The 20924-nt window shown below is 41.1% G+C and overlaps 1 protein-coding gene across 8 annotated transcripts in view; it reads left to right on the plus strand.

The window, feature by feature from the left end:
* unc5a (unc-5 netrin receptor A) overlaps nt 1–20924 on the plus strand; it is a 286747-nt gene that overhangs the window by 219117 nt on the left and 46706 nt on the right. The gene's annotated exons all lie outside the window — the stretch shown is intronic.

The following is a 20924-nucleotide window of genomic DNA, read 5'->3' on the forward strand; positions in this document are numbered from 1 at the left end:
ATTATATTTTTTCATAAGTAGAGAATTTTGATGAGTATGAGCTCCCGATATTATATGTAGTAGTTATTATTATTAGATTTTTGGTTTGGTCATATTTGGTATTGTTTAATTATCTTATTTTGGTTAAATGTTATGTCTAATTGTGCTTATATTGTGTTACTGTTGTTGAGGACACTCTTGAAAACAAGATGGTGCATCTCAGGCTTATTCCGAACAAAGAATTTCCAATATAGATGTAGGCATGAATTGTAAAACGTTATGGGGTGGACTAACTCTGTCGAGAAAGAAAACGTTGCTTTGATCCGACACATTTGCAGGAGAGGATTTCTGATCAAATATTCTCCCATGCTGAGGCTTTGATTGGTGTGCATGCTCACTACTGAACCTGCTCTTTTTCATGCCTCCGCGCTGACAACAGCCGTGACCGGAGGCATTATGTTATCAGGTTGTCCATCTGTCCGTCCCATTCATCATGAACGTGATACATCTCAGGAACACCAAAAGGGAATTCTTCAAATTTGGCACAAATGTCCACTTGGACTCAAGGATGAAGCAGCCCACAAATCAATGGGTGATGTCATGGTGACTACGTCCACTTCTTACAGTTTATGCACAAAACATGTTTTTTCCATAACTGAAAAATTCATATGACAATTTCACAGAAATGTCAAATGGGATAAAATGATGAAGTGACATTTTGACAGACATGAATGTAAACTGCAACTTGACTGGTTGGCAGAGGCATACAACTGCAATAAAAATAAAACGTAATATTATTTTTTAATTCTATGCTGCGTGAATGACTTTGAGGTGTGAGATAACTTAGTTCTCTGCGGTACGGGAGCAGTTTCCTTGTACAACAGAAGGTAGACGAGATCAAATTGTGGCTGTATTTCTATTTGTTGATTTGTTTTACCTTGTGTATTAGGCACAGTTTTGGAAGCAGGAGTCGTTTTGGAATCAGGCTCTGCTAGATAAAGGCAATAAAAGAGTATAAAGAGTAAATTGTAGCTCCTGTTTTGTGAATAGAAAGTGAACACAGAAGGGACCGCTTGTGGATTTGGATCATTAAGAAGAAATTATCAGTGAGTCAATGCTGATAAAATTTGACTAATTCCCAACACTATCTTCCTCCTTGTGTTGTTCCATTAACAGTTTCTCAGTTTTTCACAGTTGTTGAGGAGAGTGATAGAAATTAAATGTGTTGCCAATATCAACAATCCTTCTATGAAAATAAAAAGGGTTTTGTCTAGTGACATTTTTAAATAACTGGTCGAAGTAGCCACAAGTTAACAGCCTTGGCAAGTGAGCACTGTTATATTACAGTCAGAGCATTTACGTATTCTTAAGTGGCCAGGTTACAGTCTGCTTCCTCCAGTAAGCGGATTTCTTAAACATAATATAAACCAGAAACCTGGTATCGGTAATCAGGAACAGTGTAGGGGCTTTGGGATATCTGTAGCCTTTTTCCATACACCTGGGCTGGCTCGGCTAGACTTGGTTTGACTCGGTGAGTCAGCCCAGCACGGCAGGGATTTACATCTCCATTACAACAGGGCAACCCACTTGAAGGTGTGTGTAAGAATGGCTGTGACTAGTGGTCAAAGGAGTGACTGTAAAACAGTGGATCTGGATTTAAACACACTTCATTTCCTGTATTCTTCACAATAAAAGTCCCCCGCTATTTTTGCTGCTTGTACTTTTGTTGTTTTTATTGAAGAATAGTCGCTAATCTATCTGGTTTCCCCAGGTAGATTTCTCCTGGAGGCCGCCAACCTCTTTCCCATGTATACATGTGACCGGCGATGAATCCTTGTTTTTAAAAAGATTCCATCTAAAGTCTGACTGAGTCTGAAATTAACAGAAAGTAACCTATAACTCTGAATAAGTGTGTTTTCACAGCTAAATATTTGCAGATTTTTTTTTTAATTCAGGAATATTCGTACTGTGAGGGAAAGTTTCTTTGCCTGTCCTCTCACTTCGCTGTCTGCTCCAAGCAAAACCAAAAGAAAAAGAAACTAGAATGGCACTCGGAGAGCGCAGACCTCCGCCAAGATGCCCGAGTACGATTACCCCCCCTCTCCGTTCAGCTTGTGCCATCATCCACGTGTATTTTTGTTTATGTTGAGATCAGCTGTACGTAGCAGAGCATCATAAAACACTTCATTCAAACTGGACAGAAAAGAAACAAAACTCACCTAAACCGTCGTTGTTACTCTTTCCAACAATCAACAAGTGTGCTTTGGTGGAACTCATCAACCCGCCATCAGTTACACTGTGCATGTGTTATACTCAGAGGTCTTAATGTTCTGGCTGATTGGAATCCTTTAAAAAATTCCTGAATCCGGATCATGATCCAGATCGCAGACTTTTGGAGTAATCCTGCTAACGGACAAATAAACCAACAAACAAACCAACGCCGGTGAAAACATAACCTCCTTCCTAGGCCTTCGGCCTTGGCGGAGGTAATAAGAAGACGCACTAGGTCTTAGGGGTAGAGGAGCAATCTGATTACTGACCTGCTGCAGAAACAGGTTACTACGGTGCATATAAATGCATTCTCTGATTACCTGCATAACCTGGTTTCCAAGAGTAGCCTGTTTATTGAAGTGCATGTAAACGCACTGATTGTGTGATCTGCATGTTATTTGTGCTCGGGATGCAATGGGGGTGACATTGTGAAGTCGGCTGCCTAACTTTGATACGACGAGATGAATTGCGTTTTGTCAGTATAAAGAACACGCCGTGCCCCATAAACTGCAGAGTTTATGGGAACATCACATTACCAATGCAATGTTGCTGTGCCAACATTTAATGATGATGGACCATTTGCCATGCGGTTACGAGCCGTTATAGTCAGCATTTATTTGTCTATGAAACAAATCTGTCGTGCCGGGGTGCCTGTGGATCCCCGCAGCAGCGAGGGGCGCCGTCTTTAGAAGCGCTGTGAAGTTCCAAGGCCTCCTCGCAGCTCTCCACATCACTCTGTGGTCCCGCTGCCTTTGATGATGAATGTGTCATATGTGGCGCTGTGCAGTTATGAAGGACACGTGGTTGTCCAGAGGTATGGCAGCCGCCTCAAGGTACCTACATCGATCTCTCAAACACTTGTGCTGTTTAATGTCAGCACTGCCCTGAGGAGTTTACTGATGGCTCCCTCTAATCCCCCCTTCCTTCAAGGAACATGTGAGGCGCACACATCCAACTGCAGTAAAGCTGTGTGTGTGTGTGTGTGCTGTACAGGCTTGTCAGGCTATCCTCTCACCCTGGTCGTCACAGTCACACCGGACTCTAAACTCCTACCTGTTGCCAAGCAACCAGGACTTCTGTCATACCAGAAGCTGCTCGATATCAACATCACGCCTTGAGGAAGGAGGAATGAGGAGTTTGGAGACATACTCAAGTTGACAAAAATTGATTGACAATTTATAGTGTGGCAGTGAAAAATCACCTCTCAAAATAGCCCATTTTTCCAAAAGTAACTTTGAGAAATGTCCTACCTGACTCTTGAGTGGTCGTCACTGCCCGGGCTCTGCACTGAGCAGAATCCATGCTCGTTTCCTCCATCAACAAAGACAGAGATGTAAATACTCCTGTATGCACCACCCATGTGACCCGCCAACAAAAAGCTCCTGAGGTGACAGCCTCAGTTTCATTGGCTGGCGTGTTCAAACTGATTGGGATTCTCATCAAGGATCCTCTTTCCTTTGTTATGTAAATTCAAGTCAAGCCGTGGATAGCGTTAATGCTCTTAATTCCAACAGTACAATAATGGAAATGGCATGTAGACACATCAGAGTCAAGAGTCACTGCTGTTTTCACAGTTATTCCAACATGATAATCTTTCTTTCACTCTTTGATGGATGAGTGGCCCATCAACAATAAAGCACAAATACAGTTTGATTAGGCATAAAGAGGCAAACATCTGATTATTTTAATGGTGTATATAATAAGCAATCTTACAGAAATGTAAACATTTGGGCTAGCTAGAGAGTTTATTTGTCATTAATGAAGCATTACAGTCTTGCTCTTAGCTCCACAAGAGTTTCTGAGGATTTTCTCAACCCATACAGTTGCTTGATAACCATCAATTAAACATGTCAGGATAAAATAAGGGTATTTATTTATATGTAATCTTTTAATTAATCGGTAAAGCCTCATTAAGATTAAAAATCTAATTTCTAATAGTGTCCTGGCTGAGATAGGCTGCAATAACAATGACTTACAAAATAAGACAGAATGCAAAATATGCCTCAGAATTATTCAGAAATGCGATTGTAAAAATTATGCATATTTCTTATACGACCATGTAAAATTTCTTAAATCAACCCAAGAGCTGTCAAAAACCATAAAAATAATTAAGACCAATACAAACAAGAACCGACACAAACACCTCAAGGTTCTGAAACACCCCAAAGAGCAGCAGCGAGAAGAGAGAGCACCCAGTTTCTGCAGCAATGATTTGAATTCACAAAGGGAGACCAAATTTAGTAATTTTAGATCTCCAGTAGCTGCAGAAGGTTTCAGGCAGATGGAGCAGAATACAGAAAAGCTCTTTTACCCACTTCAAGATGCGTACAGTATCAAAGATAAAGATGAGTCACAGCCATGATAGCACGGGCCAGAATAAGGTTACGTTTGACCGAGATGAAAAATAATAGTGTTACAGCTCTAAATCTGTTGAACCGAATAACAGTTCTCATTTCTATAGATAGGGATGAGCAATATGATGATATACCGTATATCGGTTTATACCTTGGTAGCTCTCCCTTTAATACCTGTCTGTGTATTAGACTCGTATTTGCAAATCACTACATTTTTAAGTGACAGTAATGTTTTTTTTATTGTCTGAATGATTATAACAAATGCTACATCTGATAAATTCTTGTTAGAAATATGAGAAGAAGTGAGAAACCGATTTGAAAGTCAAACTAGACTGTTTCCAAATGCACGCCTGATCACTTGAAGCAACCTTTCGTCTGCCGCTGTGATATCTGTTGAGGGATTCCCGCAGTCCTAATGACTTCTGTGCATGTTTTCATCACTAAAGGATATCAAATGGGAAAACAAACTGATCAAAGAAAGCGTAAGCCGTAATCAATAATCCTTCTCGGGTCGAAGTAATACCAGAAATGTGGCTTGTTTCACAGATGAACTGGTCCGGCCCAGAACGGCAGAGGCAATATTCATCAAACTCCATCCATGTTCACTTCCGACAGACTTGCACAAACGTCAAAGTAACTGGAAGGGTTTGGATTAATAACTGACCCAGGTCTGAAGTGCAGACATGTTTCCGTCAGACTGCTCAGTATTGGAGGCTCAGGAGGACGTGTGGATAACCGTCTACAGCAGACGTGACCTCCGCCCTCATCAGACAGGTCTGTTTATTGAAAGTGATTCAGTGCAGGAAAGACAAAGGAGCTGCTACTGCACAGTTACAGTTAGAGTTACAGACACCCCTTTGTATGCTGTGCACACTTTAGACCCCCCCCCCCACCCCCCACCCATACACACACTTACACACAGGGCTCACGACACACTCACACACTTGTCTCAGAAGCTCCTTTGAACATGGAAAAAAGGAAAGAGATGTCACAATTTGTCCTTCCTCTCCTGGTATCAATGTCCGATATCGATCCATCCTCGAGTCTATCGGTTCTCATTACCTGTCCTCAGTAACTTATCTCAATTGTTATGGCTGTGACTGCTTCCAAAGCCCCGGACCGGCTCTCCGTCTTCCCCAGGTCATCCTTTATAGAACGGGAGAAACGGAGACGTCTGGCGAGTCCTAATAAAGACATATCCCCTCCGAGCAAATCAACGCTGACAGTGTGTTTGCATAGATTAGGAGATTCTCCCACACTATGATTTCTCATCAGACACATGATGAGGCGAAGGGAGATTGGCATTTGAGCGGAGGATTGCCGTGTATGGGCCAGACTGATTTGATTGTGTTTGCATTTCATCTGCCAGCATTGATGGAAACGATTTTGATCCACGCGTCGCATTGTCACCCCTGCAGCAAACCCTCTCAGGTGGAAAATACATGCATTTCACATTCCCTATTTCAATAAACCTCGGCAACTGCCTTATAAAGATGCGGGGAGATTATATTTTCTTTGTTGATTGAACCGGATGTCGACAAGGCTTCTACAATGAAAGCAGAGGATGATGGAGAAAATAATCATACGCTACACATTTGCCTTGTAGTTTGTGAAAGTGAATTTTTCAGGGTTTACAGTGGAATCATAAACCCAATATTTATAAACTCTTTAATATTGTTTTCTTTTTATAACTCCACATATCATTTCAAAACACTATAAGGGAATATAACCCCTTCCTATAACCTCCAGATTTATCAGCACCCGCTCCTGTCCTCTGTCAATCCTTTTGAGGTCTAAATACCGCGTATGACGTAGTCGGTAAATCTTTTAAAACCGTCTATCACTTTCCGAATAGAACTAATAATGTGTTGTGGCACCATGGGGCTAACCCCTGCGTCTGATTCATTTGTATAAAATATGTATTTTCTGATTGACTAGATCCTGGATTGTAATGTGATGACGTATTGGGCGAGATAAGCTATAAGCTTAGATGAAATCATCTGTAACTTTTATTTTAATACCTCAATACTGATCCGTGGTATTATAGCAGCCAATCAGCTCTCTGACTCCAACTTCCACCCACTCTCCTCCCTCTGTCCTTGTGTTACATTATTTTTTTCTTCACTCTTTCTCATTCTTGCATAGGTCAACAACACGGATGAAGATAAATACCTTTACAGGAGAAGGTCCTTTTCACCTGAATGGCATTTAGTAAAATGTTAAAGCATCTCACGGTCACTCTGCTGTTGTCATATTTGCAGTGAATTCAGGACAGAGTCTCTCTACTAGCGCTGGGGCCTCACAACAGTGATTAAACATGATCTTTAATGGAATATTGAAGAACGGCCCCGCTGCAATTTAAGCAGAACCTGATAGGCCTGTAAGCCAGGATCTAATGAACAGAAGGAAATAAGAGAATCAGGGGGGGAAGAGGACAATATAGTCCTAAATGAACAAAATGGCCTTGTACCACCTGCTAAGCATCGATCAGTAGCCAAGGGGACTAATTGATAATGCATTATTAGCTGCTTCCCCATAATGGGACTTGTATTTCATCCTGTCCTTGATGGCGGGACGGAGGGGGGAAGGATTTGGCGATGAAGCACCGAAAAACAGATGGCAAGGTGAATTGTTCCCGTGACACATCTGCCAACGTGTTCTATTAGGCTTCTCAGGCAGGTCAGCACAGTGTCTGCATCCGTGTGTGTGCGTGTGTGTGTGTGGAGGCAGGCCCTTCTCAAAGCAAAGCAACACTCCTCCGAGTGGGAAGGGAGTCAAAGTGGATTTAATTGAAGCCTGTGTTTGTGTGGCCTTGAGACAACTGCAAGTGTGTTTGGAGCAGCGGGAGTAAAACAAGGCAGGCAGAATTAAAAACGAACCAGCTGTGCCGATTGATCTCACCGATAGACTCGTACAAAGGGCCAACTTTGTAAGTTTTAGTTTTATTTTGAAATTTGGAGAAGGTACGGTCTGTTCCTTTGAAGTTGGTCTTGACATGCAGGAATAATGAATTTCAAAATTAACTGCAATTAGTGGAACAAAAAAAAAAAAAAAAAGAAGATAATTACCATTTGTCAAACAACAACGCTGGCGTTCCAATCTCCCACGCGCACAGCCTTTGTCCTCCCAGCAAAACATATCCCGCGTCAGCCCCGTGCTTTGCTTTCTCTAAAGTAATTTCACTTTGTCAGTCTCACAAAAGCTGTGCCCTTGCTGCAAGTTGGAATGCATTCAGCGCTCTTAGTGGTTCTTTCTTTCACAACAGTCCAAGTTATTTATTTACCCCCGCTTGGTAAAGACAGACATGTTATCAATACATTCTTTCAAACCTGCATTTGTAGTTTTCTGTGTGCAGTGCATGGAATGACACGTGCAGCAAAATACATTTAAAAGTCTGTGTGATCACGTTGAATTAATTTTTTTAAATAAGAAAAGATGGCTGGTTCTTTTTCTGCTACACGGTGCATAATATTTCATCTTTGCAGTAGGAATGATAACAATTTGTAAATGCTCAAGTAAAATGCGTTTTCAACTTCATTTCCAGAGGCACACAGTAGTCAGTGTATCTTTTGTGGAAAGCGTCCTGGTCCTTAGAGCTACATGGAAATATTTGCTTGGAGCTGTCTAACCGTAGTTTTTAAGCTCTCTGTGCCCGAGACATCTGAATAAAATGTGTCTGCAATGAAATGCAGCACATGCATTACCCAGGCCACTTGTGCTGCCCCTGTGCTGAGCAAATAGAGGCCAAAGTTGCGAATTTGCTCAAAATCCACAATACGCCTCAAAATGTGCCGTTTTAACACGGTTTGGATTCAGAATGGAGCCGGAAAACTTCCTCCCCGCCTTGCTATTTTGATTATAAAGCAATGAACTTTGATATTTTTCTCATTTTACATTTTTAACTGTAATGTAATTTTATCTTTTACCTCCGCATCCCTTGGCGATGAAAGACGCGAGTGTTATGCTGACAGAGAGAGACAGAGTGGGAGTTTGTGGTGTCAATCAACACCTGCTCTGCTCAAATTCGTTTAAAAATAGTGGAGCTGGGAGGTGTACTGAGGGAGCTGACAGCTAAATAGTCCATGGAGGTTTTTGATAGGCAGAGGAACTCAGTTGCTGACAGTTAATGCTTTGTGTGTTTGGCCCCAAGGAGACTTTCACTATAGGTATTTTACACACTCCTCGAACAAACAGCAACTCACCGTTCTCCTTTTAAACCAGGAGCTGCAGGGTGTCCTGGGTATGGGATAGTGGTGGCATTGTGAAAAGACTATTTTATGCTGTGAGGGAAGAAGAATGGCTTCAATGTCCTCAGGAAGTGCTGTGTAAAATATCACATGGAACATTTTCTCTGGAAGCATCACAAATAACAGGTGGGATGCTGCTTTTATAACCAAAAGCATCTAAACCTGTATAGTCTATATGGTATTATAATTTATACTTTCAATTTTCTGCACAGTCTCAAGTAAGCATATATTTGATGGACTGCGTATGTGTAGCCTGCTGGACTGTTGGGTCAGGTGGGTGACAGAGTGAAAAGCAAGCAGGCAAATGTGTCCTGCCTCATGTTTCAGGGAATATAAACCCTCAGCAGGTTCCTGCCCACATATAACACTTCTGAAGTCCGTATCGTGCGGTCACCGCGTCGACCACAAAACAGCACAAAAAAGAAAATGCAGAGGCGACGCCGCACGTGATTGAGGAAACCTTTTCATCGGAGCGAGTGTTCAATGAGGCGTGCTGACAACAAGAGCAGCGGTCCTGGTCTGGGAGCCATCAGGAAGCAATCTTGATGGTTTTATGCGATTCAAGTTAATAATTCATTCATTTGCGTTGTCTTAGACCGAGAGTTTGTTTTCTGAAGATGTTTGTTATTTTTTTCTTTCTTCCGTCTTTCAAGAGATCTCAAAGCAACATGTATTTTAAGGGCAGTCAAAGGGCTGAGATTTATTTTTCTGTATTCAATCACAGGACAATTCAAAGTACAAATTTGAAAATGGAATAAGAAGCTGTGTTTAGGAAACAAGTATTGGCATGTTGTTGGTGTCAACGGAGTCGTTTCCTTCTGTTATAGTCACCTCCCCTGCAAGTGTTAGAAATTTAATGGAGTCACTTTGAGGAAAGCTGCCAAATATTCAGTGATTACAGCTTCTCAAATGTGATGATTTTCTGCTTTTCTTTGTCTTATTTTATTTATTCATGGTGTATTTGATAAAGACAGATACATAGACAAACTGAAAACAGCTACACGCTGCACGTATAATAGTGTTTATAGCGGATGCTAGTTTGCAACACTCGTCCCTAGTCATGCCTGTTGTAGTAAACTGTATATCTCTAAGTTTTGGTTGGACAAAGCAATGGAAATGTGTCACCTTGGGCTCTAGAGCATATTTCACAATTTTCTGACATTTTATAAGCTTAATCATGAATCCCATAATCAACAAAAGAACCATCGGCTTAATCAGAAATGGAAAATGGGAATTAATTGCAGTCTTTGCAAATCTTTTGAACATCATATCTATTGTCTTCATGGTTTTTAAATCATCTTTTTCTCCTTTTAAGCAAAGTTTATAATCTCTGCTGCATCTGTGCACGTTATCCCAACACCACCTCCAAACATCTGGTACCTCTGATATCAAACCAAGCTCATGGGTCCCCTCTATACTTTCAGCGTCAGGATATTTATAAAGTCCACAATGCTCCGTCTTGCATCTACTGTTTTAATAATTAATACAGTCACATTTGAACAAAGAAATTAATATTTAAAAGCTCAGTCCGTGTACGGTCTGCAGCACTTCAACCCCTCATGCGTCGCATTATAGTTGATTCAGGACTTGACAACATGGGCCACACTGGAATGAGAACCATGTGGACTCAACACCATAAAGCCACTGGGGCATGTGGGGGGTTTAAACAGATTACAGATTAAGGCTGTGAACATTTTATTCTTTTAAGATCTAGCCATTCTTCCATTTCTTACAGAACAAAACATAAAGTATAACATTTTCTTTGATATTCTTTTGCCTTCCTCTTTTCTTCTGCTTGATTCCCAGACGGGGAAAACATACCTATTTTCGAGGCTATATTGTGAAACATTTTTATCATAAAATACTGCTTTATTTTCACCGTTCTGTGAGGCTACCTAGTGCGTCCCATTTCAGCCGCTGTTCTGATTATGTGTCATGGTGCGAGGGTGGTAGGTAAGACTTGAGGGTATAACTTTATCCTACACATCTTCAAGGAAGATTGATTCTGAGACACACAACAGTTCTGTATCTACATCACAGCAAAATGTTGACACTGACTATCTGGAGGTTTCTCATGCTGCTTAAAGTTGGTGGTTTTCGTGACGTGAGATTACATATTTGTCCACATATCATAATTCCTTAACGAGGCAAAGCAGTCTGGCTTTGACTTTTCCTTTTCAACCTTTGTTATAGGCCTTTTTTGTTATTACTTGTAAAGCACCGCAACGGTTAAAGGGTAACTTGGGTATTTTTCAACTTGGACCCTATTTTCCTATGTTTTTGCGTCTAAGTAAAACAAGAATTTTTAGTCGACTAACACTGGAACGATTTTGACGACAAATCAATTGGTTGATTTAATCGACAGATACACAAAAATCGCACAAAAACGCCACTTTAAATCTTGTGTTTACCAGAGATGTGCTCATTAGTTTCTTGGAAATAAGTCATTCAGCATAAAAAAAAATTACTTATCGACTAAAGAAATCTTACCAAAACGACCGAGTAGTCGACCTATCGACTAAGAGGGGGCAGCCCTACTTTTACTGGATGTAAATGACGGTGCCAGCTTGCCCCATTAGCACAATATTGCAGCCTGTGTGCGGCTGCCGTCTACAGAGCTCTCCCTCAATACTGGACCAATTTCAGAAATTGTTGTCCCTATCAGTCAGTTAGACACAAAAAGCATGGGAAAATAGGGTCCATGTTGAAAAATAAAGAAGTTACCCTTTAAATGCTACATTATATGATTTTCTAGCAAAACAGAACTTGAGTTTGAAGTGTAACTGAAAGGTACTTTTATTATAAATTAATTAATATTCTCAGATTCTGCAGAAATCACCAAAAGAAATCTAAATATTATCACTTGTTTACCAGATGACTTCTCACCTGACAGAAGGTGTTTAGAATGACTCCAAATTTAAATACGTGATGAATCACAGTTACAAATAGAAAGAGAAATAATTAGTGCTTATCAAAACAGACATTTAGTATGAGTTAGAGTATGAGTCATTATCCACAAATGGTGTATGTTATTATAAGAACAAATGTGAATTTCAGTACTTCAGAAATGTAGAGTTGAGTTTTGTAGAAAGACTTTCCTAGCCTTTGTGTTCCCCCAGGCTGTTTACTGAATGCTGTTTGTTGTTGTGCTGAATATTTACATTCGCCCACACACCTTCATTGGATTACCAAAAACCTCTGCCTTCGAACTCAGACAACACTGCCGGCCAAAGGCCCAGGAGGGACCGACCGATCGGGAGGAGGAAGGGGGGGGAAACCCTAATGCAATTTGTATGGCACAGAGCACTCGGCAACCAGATGGGAGCCAGGCTGACTTACCTGAAGCAGTTTTCCTTATTTACTTCGGCGCCCAAGGCCATGTCAGACAAGAGGGAGAGAAACATGTTAGCCCGGGCAAATTATCAGGGCTTTCATGTGGGTAACGTTCTATCAGATCCTCCCACTCTGCAGAGTGTAATGGAAGCAGAAGCAAAGTGCTCAAGGCCTTCACCTCCGAACTTGTTCTCATTCGAGGTAGGACAAGGTGTGTGTGGGAGATAAAGGAGCAGGTCCCAGTCACTCCCAGCCTGAAGACTGTGGCATATAGAACATCCTGCTCTTGCCAATCATCAGGGTCAGGGTATTGGATGGAGAGTAATTACAACAAGGGCACTTTGGTAAGGGCACTGTGGTAAATCATAGCACTGCCTCTGCGTGTGTGTATCTGTGCTATTAAGGAAAGGTTAGGCAAACTAATTATGGAGGGACAGTGTAAATAGAAAAATCCATTGCTTTGAATTAATGTCCATTTGATGTAATCAGTTGTGGCTTTTCTATGGTGGATCGCGACCAGATTGGAATGTGTAAAACACGCGAGTGGGAACCTGATTCTAACGTCTTGTCATGTGATGCCTGCACTCGGTAACACGGAAAAGCTATTCTGAAGTTTTATGCATCAATTAATTATCACGTTCCCAACCTGCAAACACCTGTGCAACTAAAAACATTTATGTACGCCGCGCGGTGCATTGTTGTGTGATATCCTGTGTGCGCTTGGCGTGGTGTTGTGTTAGTGACAAATATGGCAGTGACATTTCTTGCCGAGTGAAGATCTCACACTCTCTTGGGGCATGCAAAGTGTGTACATCATTATTTGTTATTAGTTACTACTAAGCTCAAATGATTTCCACTCAAAATCTTAAACCCCTCACATATAGCTGTGCACATCTGAGGTCTGCATAAGCTATTAATAAACTATTAACCCTTAAATGGTTGTCTCTTGTTGGTCGAGCACATTGTGAGTTGTGATATCGTTTAAAAGGTAGTTTTTCTTATCTTAAGATGATGAAGCCATCTCTAGCACTTGGTGGAAGTGTGTTAGGCCCCCCACAGAATTCCCAGGGTGCACTTTGGCAGAACCAAACCTTTTCAGGTGGCAGAAAAATCACTCTTGGCATCTCTCAATCTCTTGTTTTAAGGTTGAGGTTTCATCGGTTAGCATTTATATTTTTTATTTTATTCAGTTTCATTCCCTCAAAAAAGTGTGACTTTAGTTTCTTTTTCTGTTTTTTTTAAACAGGCTCTTTACAATAACAGTTGCGGGTATCAACTACTTAACTCTGACCGCGGTGCAAATTCTGCCAAAAGTATGTGTCCAGATTGAAGTGTGAACAGAGCCCAGGAACAGCTTGTGGAAAACCACAAGAAGAGAATCTGTTATCCAAAAAGCTGTTTTGCTGTTGCACCGTCTGACCTAGTTCTGAAATCCAAGGCCCTTTCTGTGTGGAGTTTGCATGTTCTCCCCGTGTTCACATGCTTTTCCTCCGGGTTCTCCGGTTTCCTCCCACCACCAAAACATGTATCTCCCCCCAGGCGCTGTGAATGGGGAAGTTGCGTCAGGAAAGGCATCCGGCATAAAACCTATGCCAAATCAAATATGTGGCTCATAAAATCAGATCTCAGATGAGCCACTGTGGTGACCCCTAATGGGAGCAGACGAAAGACGAACAAATAAACTCTCGTTTAAATTTAATTATTACATCTTTAAAAAATATTCCATGATTATGTTATATGTAAAAACACATAATATATTAAACAGTGTACCTGTAGTCTGAATAAAAATGGTCTTTACCTTTTGGTAGGGCTTGTTAATTAAATTAAAAGAAATACTTTTCTATGGGTGGGGGTTAAGGAGACCTGCACTTCCAGTCACTTAGTAACAGAGGCAGAATTTCAAAACAGGCATGTTAGTCAATGACTTTCATTAGTGTTTCTTTAGTCCGGCACCAATTACTCTTCTCACCCTGCTATCTAAGGCCTTATCTTTGTGCCTCATTCCTGAGCGAGCAATGTGAGATTTGGAGCCCAGAAAAATATAATTTGCAAGCACATAAATAATATTTTGAGAGAAATGAGAAATGATACGCAAGCAAAATAAAATATTTGATTTGAGCAACCAAAAAATACTCTGTGCTCAATAACCGAATTTGCATGCTTGCTATTATCCATATTAACGTGCAATAATAACTGACTCTAACTAGAATAAAATGCATTTTCAGTCAGTATTTATTTGTTATTGACTTATTATTGGCATATGACGCTGTGGCGTAGGCTATTGTTGCCGTTTTCACCATTTTTTCATCATTCCGTCATGTCCGCTGACTGGAAATCTAAGATCGCACTCTTTCGTCTTCTTATGGAAGCGTTGTGATTGGAAATGTAACAGCCAATCAGAATTTACCTTCTTCAGTTCTCAGATTGGTTGATTTTGTGGCACATTAACGCTGCGTTAACGTAACGCTGTGCCAGGTTGAGTGAGCGTTGAGCACTCACAGAGTGGAGAGGTTGAGAGAGAGACGATGTGAGCTAGTGTGCAGCAGTCTACCAGCGCAAAATAATTTTTTGCTTGTGTTATCATTTCACTTCAAAATATAATATGTGGTTACAAAATATATTTTTCTGTGCTCCAAATCCTCCCATTGCTCGCTCAGGAACACAACGCAACGCCATAGCCATGGCGACTCCACCTGCGTCTCCTTGGAGTGGCATTGGACTGAACCTAGCCGGATTGATTGGAGCACTACCTGCTCGCCTGTTTGTCAGCCATGAATAATCTGTAACGACATTCAGAGCATCAGCAGGGGCCTTGCAGCGTGCATTCATTGTGGAAAATGGACAGCTCAATCAAAAGAAGCTCTTGAAAAGCTGGCCATAACCGGAGGCAGAGCCTTGACCCAGAACGCTGTCCCACTGACTTGAGTCGCAACCTCGCCAACATCCCTGAATGGGAGGCCCGACTACTGTATTCCCAGTGAACTCTGGGCTTCTTTTTTCTCCTCCCACTCCTGCTCCCATCTCTCTTGCTGTTTAATAGAGCTATGCTTCACTCAGAAGGCCACGCTATCCTTGTTAGGAGACAGACGCTCATGGCGCCACCTGCCATTCTCAGCTCTCCGCGTCAGGTAGCGCAGGCCACCCATCACCGCACTGCTTTACATGATAATGAAAGTCTGAAGACTTGATGATAAAGCAGTAATGCCCTTGGCTCTGTGACCTGGGGTTAGCTTTTGATTATTTACACATGGAAATACTGTTCAAGTTGTTATGTACCTGTGTTTTTTATTCTGACTTCAACTGGCTGTTGAGCTCCGAAGTTGTTTTTTGACAGCCTGGCTTGGTGTCAGCCAAGATTTCTTTTATGTATGAAAGGTAAAGTAATTGGTCTGAGGAAGAGCACATTGTGGCTTCTTTGAAAAGAAGCTCTGGACACTCTTGGTGCCGGTGATGACACTGATGCCATCCTGTACAAAGAAGGAACCACAGGAGGAAATGATACACTTAGAGCATGCTTTTGACTGGTCGCCAGGATGTGCAGTCAGTGCATTCTTAAAAGCGTTCATCTGTGATGTCTCCCCTCAGCCATTGTGAACTCTCTCCCTTGAAATGGTGCATTCCCCTGATGAAGACCCAACCCTAATCCCCCTATATCCACTGATGAATCCCAGCCACACACACAGTGGGGATGCCGCCTAATTGAATTTCCTTGGTCACAATGAACACACACTCAGGACCTGCGAGTTCCAGTCCGTGCCTTTGATAAGCAAATGACCCCGATGGAATTGAGGTCACAGCCTGCGAAAACAAGAGTGAGGCAGAGAAAAATAAAGTCCCGCACTCAGACAAGCCCAATATCGACTCACCCGGGATTGAGTCCAATGATGTTTACCCTGTGTGTGTTGAGCCCCTGTTGGCTCAAGGGGAAATTCATCCTACTCACACACACACACACACACACACACAGACATAGAGATGACTGTGCTCTTGTCTCTCACAGTGCGACTTATTTTTGTTACTGTAAGTGCTACTGTTCTTTATTTACTGAATGGGGTGCATGTGTAAATAATCTTGCCTTTGCCACAGATTAGAATAAAGCACAGAACAGTAAATGTTAATGCGTCCTTTGTGTGTGTGTTGTTTGTGTGCCAGTGGATCTAGTAATAGCTTTTATTGTACTCCATTGCCTGAAGACTGTTCAACAAGCTCCATCATACAATAGTAGGGTCAGTTAATTCATGAACTCAGCCCCTCTGCATCTCTTTTTTTTTTATTCCTTTCGTTTCATTTGTTAAAACTCAGGAAGTCTCGAGGCAGAACAGTGTGTTTGCTTTGGTGTCTCTGAGTGCACAGCCTGGATGCTTTTATGGATGCTCCTTTTAGATACAAAACCTGCTGCATGCTCTGCTTTACACACCGATTGATGATTAACTGAACTGTGCAGGTGAACTGAATCACAGGACATCAAGGGAGTCATTTCCAAATTGGGAATAGGGGGGTGCATGTTGTCTGCACTTGTTCTGCCGTTACTTCTACAGTGTCAGTCAGTTTGATTTACCCACTAAAATCTCTTTCAACATTGTCTACTGATTGTCCAGTCTTCAATTATTACTGTGCACTTAATGTTTACAAGCAGCAGTGAGGGATTTGTTTCCCCCTGGGTTTGGAGGGTATCATAGACGTCATCTAATTGCTGGAGGTTGTTGGGACTGTATGCAGCCTGTATGCGTGCACTACTGAAAAGGGCTGAAAAGAGCGCTGCCACCTTTCATGCATGTTTTTCATGTTAAAAAAAAAAAAAAAGGTGATGTAATCTGTTTTTATTCACGGTTAATCAGTGTTGTACCACTTTTTGAATGTCTTGTCTCGGAATCGACCGCATTTATACTCTTAGTTTTGTCTCGGCCTCAGACAAAGAGGACTCTGTATTTTTTTTCAAGACCTGTCAAGACCCCAACTGCAGAGATATCACTAAATTGCCTGCGTATTGTCTGATTTATTTAACATCATTACTGTGGTTGCTCATGGAAAACAAAGGAAAATTCCCACACTGGAAATCCATCTCTGCAATGCCTTTTGATTATTTTATGAAGACATTTCCCATGGTACACCACACACTCATATATACACACATATGCAGTATATATGTTAATAAAAGAGGATGAATGAAGAGGAGTCTTCTTTTGTTTTCTGTGGGAATGTGGATATTTCAGATCAATTTGAGACGTGCCTATAGTTTGCATGTTGTGAATTGTAGTGTGTCATGAAGTGTGAGACTTGTACTGATCTGGTCTTGGTTTTGACTCTGTCTCAATCCCTCAAAGTCTTGACACAAACAAATTGCCCATCAATTAATGCACAGGGGACAATGCTCTTTATTTTTCACTTAAGATGGAAACACTACATTATTTATCAAAAAGTCAGCTCTCTATCAAGAGAACACAACATGATTTTAAGTAGGGTTAGTGCATTAATAAAACCTGTCAAAAAAGCTGGCCGAGATGAACTGAACTTGAGGGCTCATGCAAACCTACATTCACAATCACAACCATGCTCCTGACCATAGCTCGACATAAGTTTAACACCAACGTCTGTATTCTTAGGGTAGGATTACTATTTTGTTACCATAGAAATATTACAGGATTACCGGGGCTGTAGTACTCGAGTCCGGTCTCGGTCTCGAGACCACTTGTTTGAAGTCTTGCACTTGTCTTGGTCTCGTGCCTTGTTGGACTCTGAATTGTCTTGGTCTTAGGCTTGGCTATTGAGAACTGGTCAAGTTGTTCCTGGCTGCTCAGTGGGAAGAGAGACAAAGCGAGGAAAACAACCCAGACGCCAGAAAAAATATTGGCATTGTACATCTCTGTAAACCACTGGATATGTTGAATGTCTGTGTTTCTGAACCAAAAATACATTTCATAAATATGTTTCGTAACAGCCTTGTATATCAAATGCACAATGCCACATGGTTAACGTTGTGAAGCGATTGGTTAGGTTCAGGCAACAAAGCTACTTTGTTAAGGTAAGAAAAAAAGATCATGGTTTGTGTTAAAATGATAACGTAACATAATGCAAATGAGTACGTTTTATGTGTCAGTAATCTACTTTTAACTTTGCTACATTTACTATTTATACTTTCATTACAACTAGTATGTTATCTACTATGCATTTTGCTTGCATTAACCGAAATGAGCTGTTATCCAAGCTATGTGCATGCGGCTATGCAGGAGAGCAGAGGATTAGCTTTGGAAAGACTTTGTTGTCTATTATGGTCTTGAGTAGTACTCGATTTGCTCTTGACTCGGTGTTGACTCAGACTTGACTGGACCTGGTCTCGAACTTGACTTGGACTTGATTAAGTTGGACTTGACTACAGCCCTGAGTATTACTATAAACTTATAGCTGATATTGACAGAGATGATTAACCATAAATTCAGCTTGTTTTAGTCTCAGAGATACTCTAACTTTCCCATTTTTTTCCCCCCTGACCTGTCTTATCTTGTTCAATGTTCAGCACAACCATTGCAGTGATCACTTTAAATGGATTTTATTTATACGAAGACTGATGTAATTCTGTGCTTTGTACTAATGCATGGGTGTGAGTGGGCGGAACTACAGTTGCAAAGTCTTGTGTATACAGCGCTAACCCGGAATTAACCTAACATGTCACTGCCATCTGGTATCAATGTGTCAAAGATCATGTTATGCATATTCATCAAGCTTTGTCAAACGGAGTGTGAAATGGTATTTACTACCAAAAGTCAGGAGCTGACTTTATTGGCATTGGCACTGGTATGACTGAACTGTGAATGGTACACTCTCTGTGTGTGTCTGTGTGCAAGCGTGCATTACCTCTTCATTTCAGTGCAATGTTACAAAGCCTGGAGATGTGTATTTTCCAAAATATTATGGATAAGTACAGCCAAGTAGGTTGCCCCGTTGCACTCCAATAAAAATAAACCCACCAGGGTTCCAGCTGTAAGCCCAGAATTCACACAGTGTCAATCACATAATCACCCTTTAAAAATTTTAATTTCACTGAGGTTTGGGATATGAGCTCATTTATAAATGGGCCGCAGATCAAACCGAAGGCTGGGGGAATCGTGTCATGTTTTAATTATCGTTTAACAGGAATGTTAAGTGCGCGCTCGGTATCTTGCATGAAACGAAGTGTAAATTTCCTCTTACTCTTTTTAGTTCCTAACACCTTGGAGGCAGCTGAGCCTACTACTATAAATCGATATTGATATAATTGAGTCCGTTAGTTTCCAGAAAGACATGGCTTTCTATGAATGTCAAGTTTCTTTGTCCGTCATTTATGAGTGATGTTCCTAAAGTTTTGTTTAGCTTACCGACCTCCCAGTGGAATAGACTTTGGAAAACAACGGTAAATAGCAGCCTGTCCAATCATTATTAACCGCTATAAAATTACAGTCCCATTTTGTTCACAAAGTGATGAGATTATTTTGTCCTACTTATTAATTGGAGTGAAATTGGACAGTGACTCACAGCAGTGTTACTGGAAGGTGTCAGACACAGAAAGCAGGTAATTATGGAGACAGGAAGAGATAAGGAAACGGAATGCAATTACCCCGGCAAGCAGAGCTTCAAATTGCTCCTCTTAGGATTTCTCACTTCAGGTTGCTATTGTTCATTCTTTGCATCTCCATACTGATCTATTCCTTTCACCCTCCAGCTCAAAGAAGAAGGAAGGTTTGCATTAATCACATGAATTTCTACTCTAAGTAGAACCATACAAAGTACTGAACACGGCTTATTGATGAATTCCAAATGGATGTATTCAAATATATTTTTCCAAATCATTTTTGCGCACGTAAAGTGCTGAGCTAAGTCTAAAGTCTTCTTCATATCCAAGGCTATATCAATTTCTCAGAATTTGGTTTAATTTAACTTTCAGGTTTGAGGGCACGCTTCAGATTGATCTTCCCCATCTCTGTCCTCAACACTGTTGTTGCAGTCATCTGTCCATATATTGTATGCATTGCTTTTTTTTAAAGGATTTTATTAATGACTAGGGCTGTGTATTGGCAAGAATCTGGCAATACGCTATGTATCATGATACAGGGGTTACGATTCAATATATTGCGATACTGTAAGCAAGGAGATATATTGTGCTTTGTTTTCTTCCAATTTTTAGGAAAACTGTATAAAGTATAAAGAACACACTACATTATATGCATAAAATCTGAGTAAAAGCGGGATCTCCATTTATCACAGTCCCTATAACATCAAGATCATAGCACTACTTTGAGAGAGCTGTTTTCAGGCTTTAAAAAATCTAGCCCATGACGGGAGGCTTTGGCCAATCACAGGTCATTTCAGAGAGAGTGTTCCTATTGGTTCTGCTCCAGCTGGTGGGCGGTGCTTGGTATATCCTCTACTGATCTCAACATGGCTGCAGGGTCACAAAGCACAGTTAAAACAGTACACTACAAGATGTTTCTGAGAACATTTTATGCAAGAAATAGGCATTACAGTAACAGAATATTGATTCATATTTGATCAGCGCTGCCTAGTTTGACGTTTGATCAGAGTTCACGAGTGATTGACAGCTGCTCAGAGACGGCAGGCTCCAGCTCGGCTCTGATTGGTTGTTTTCCTCCGGTCTGTAAAATTTTGCAGATGCCATTAGGAAGACCGGAGGAACAGGATTTTTTTTTCAGATTACCTGTCTCGTGCACTACTGTCGGGATATAGTGACTGTTTTATAAAAATAACT

Source organism: Sebastes umbrosus, chromosome 9 (genome assembly GCF_015220745.1).
Source record: "Sebastes umbrosus isolate fSebUmb1 chromosome 9, fSebUmb1.pri, whole genome shotgun sequence".
NCBI classification, from domain to species: Eukaryota; Metazoa; Chordata; class Actinopteri; order Perciformes; family Sebastidae; genus Sebastes; species Sebastes umbrosus.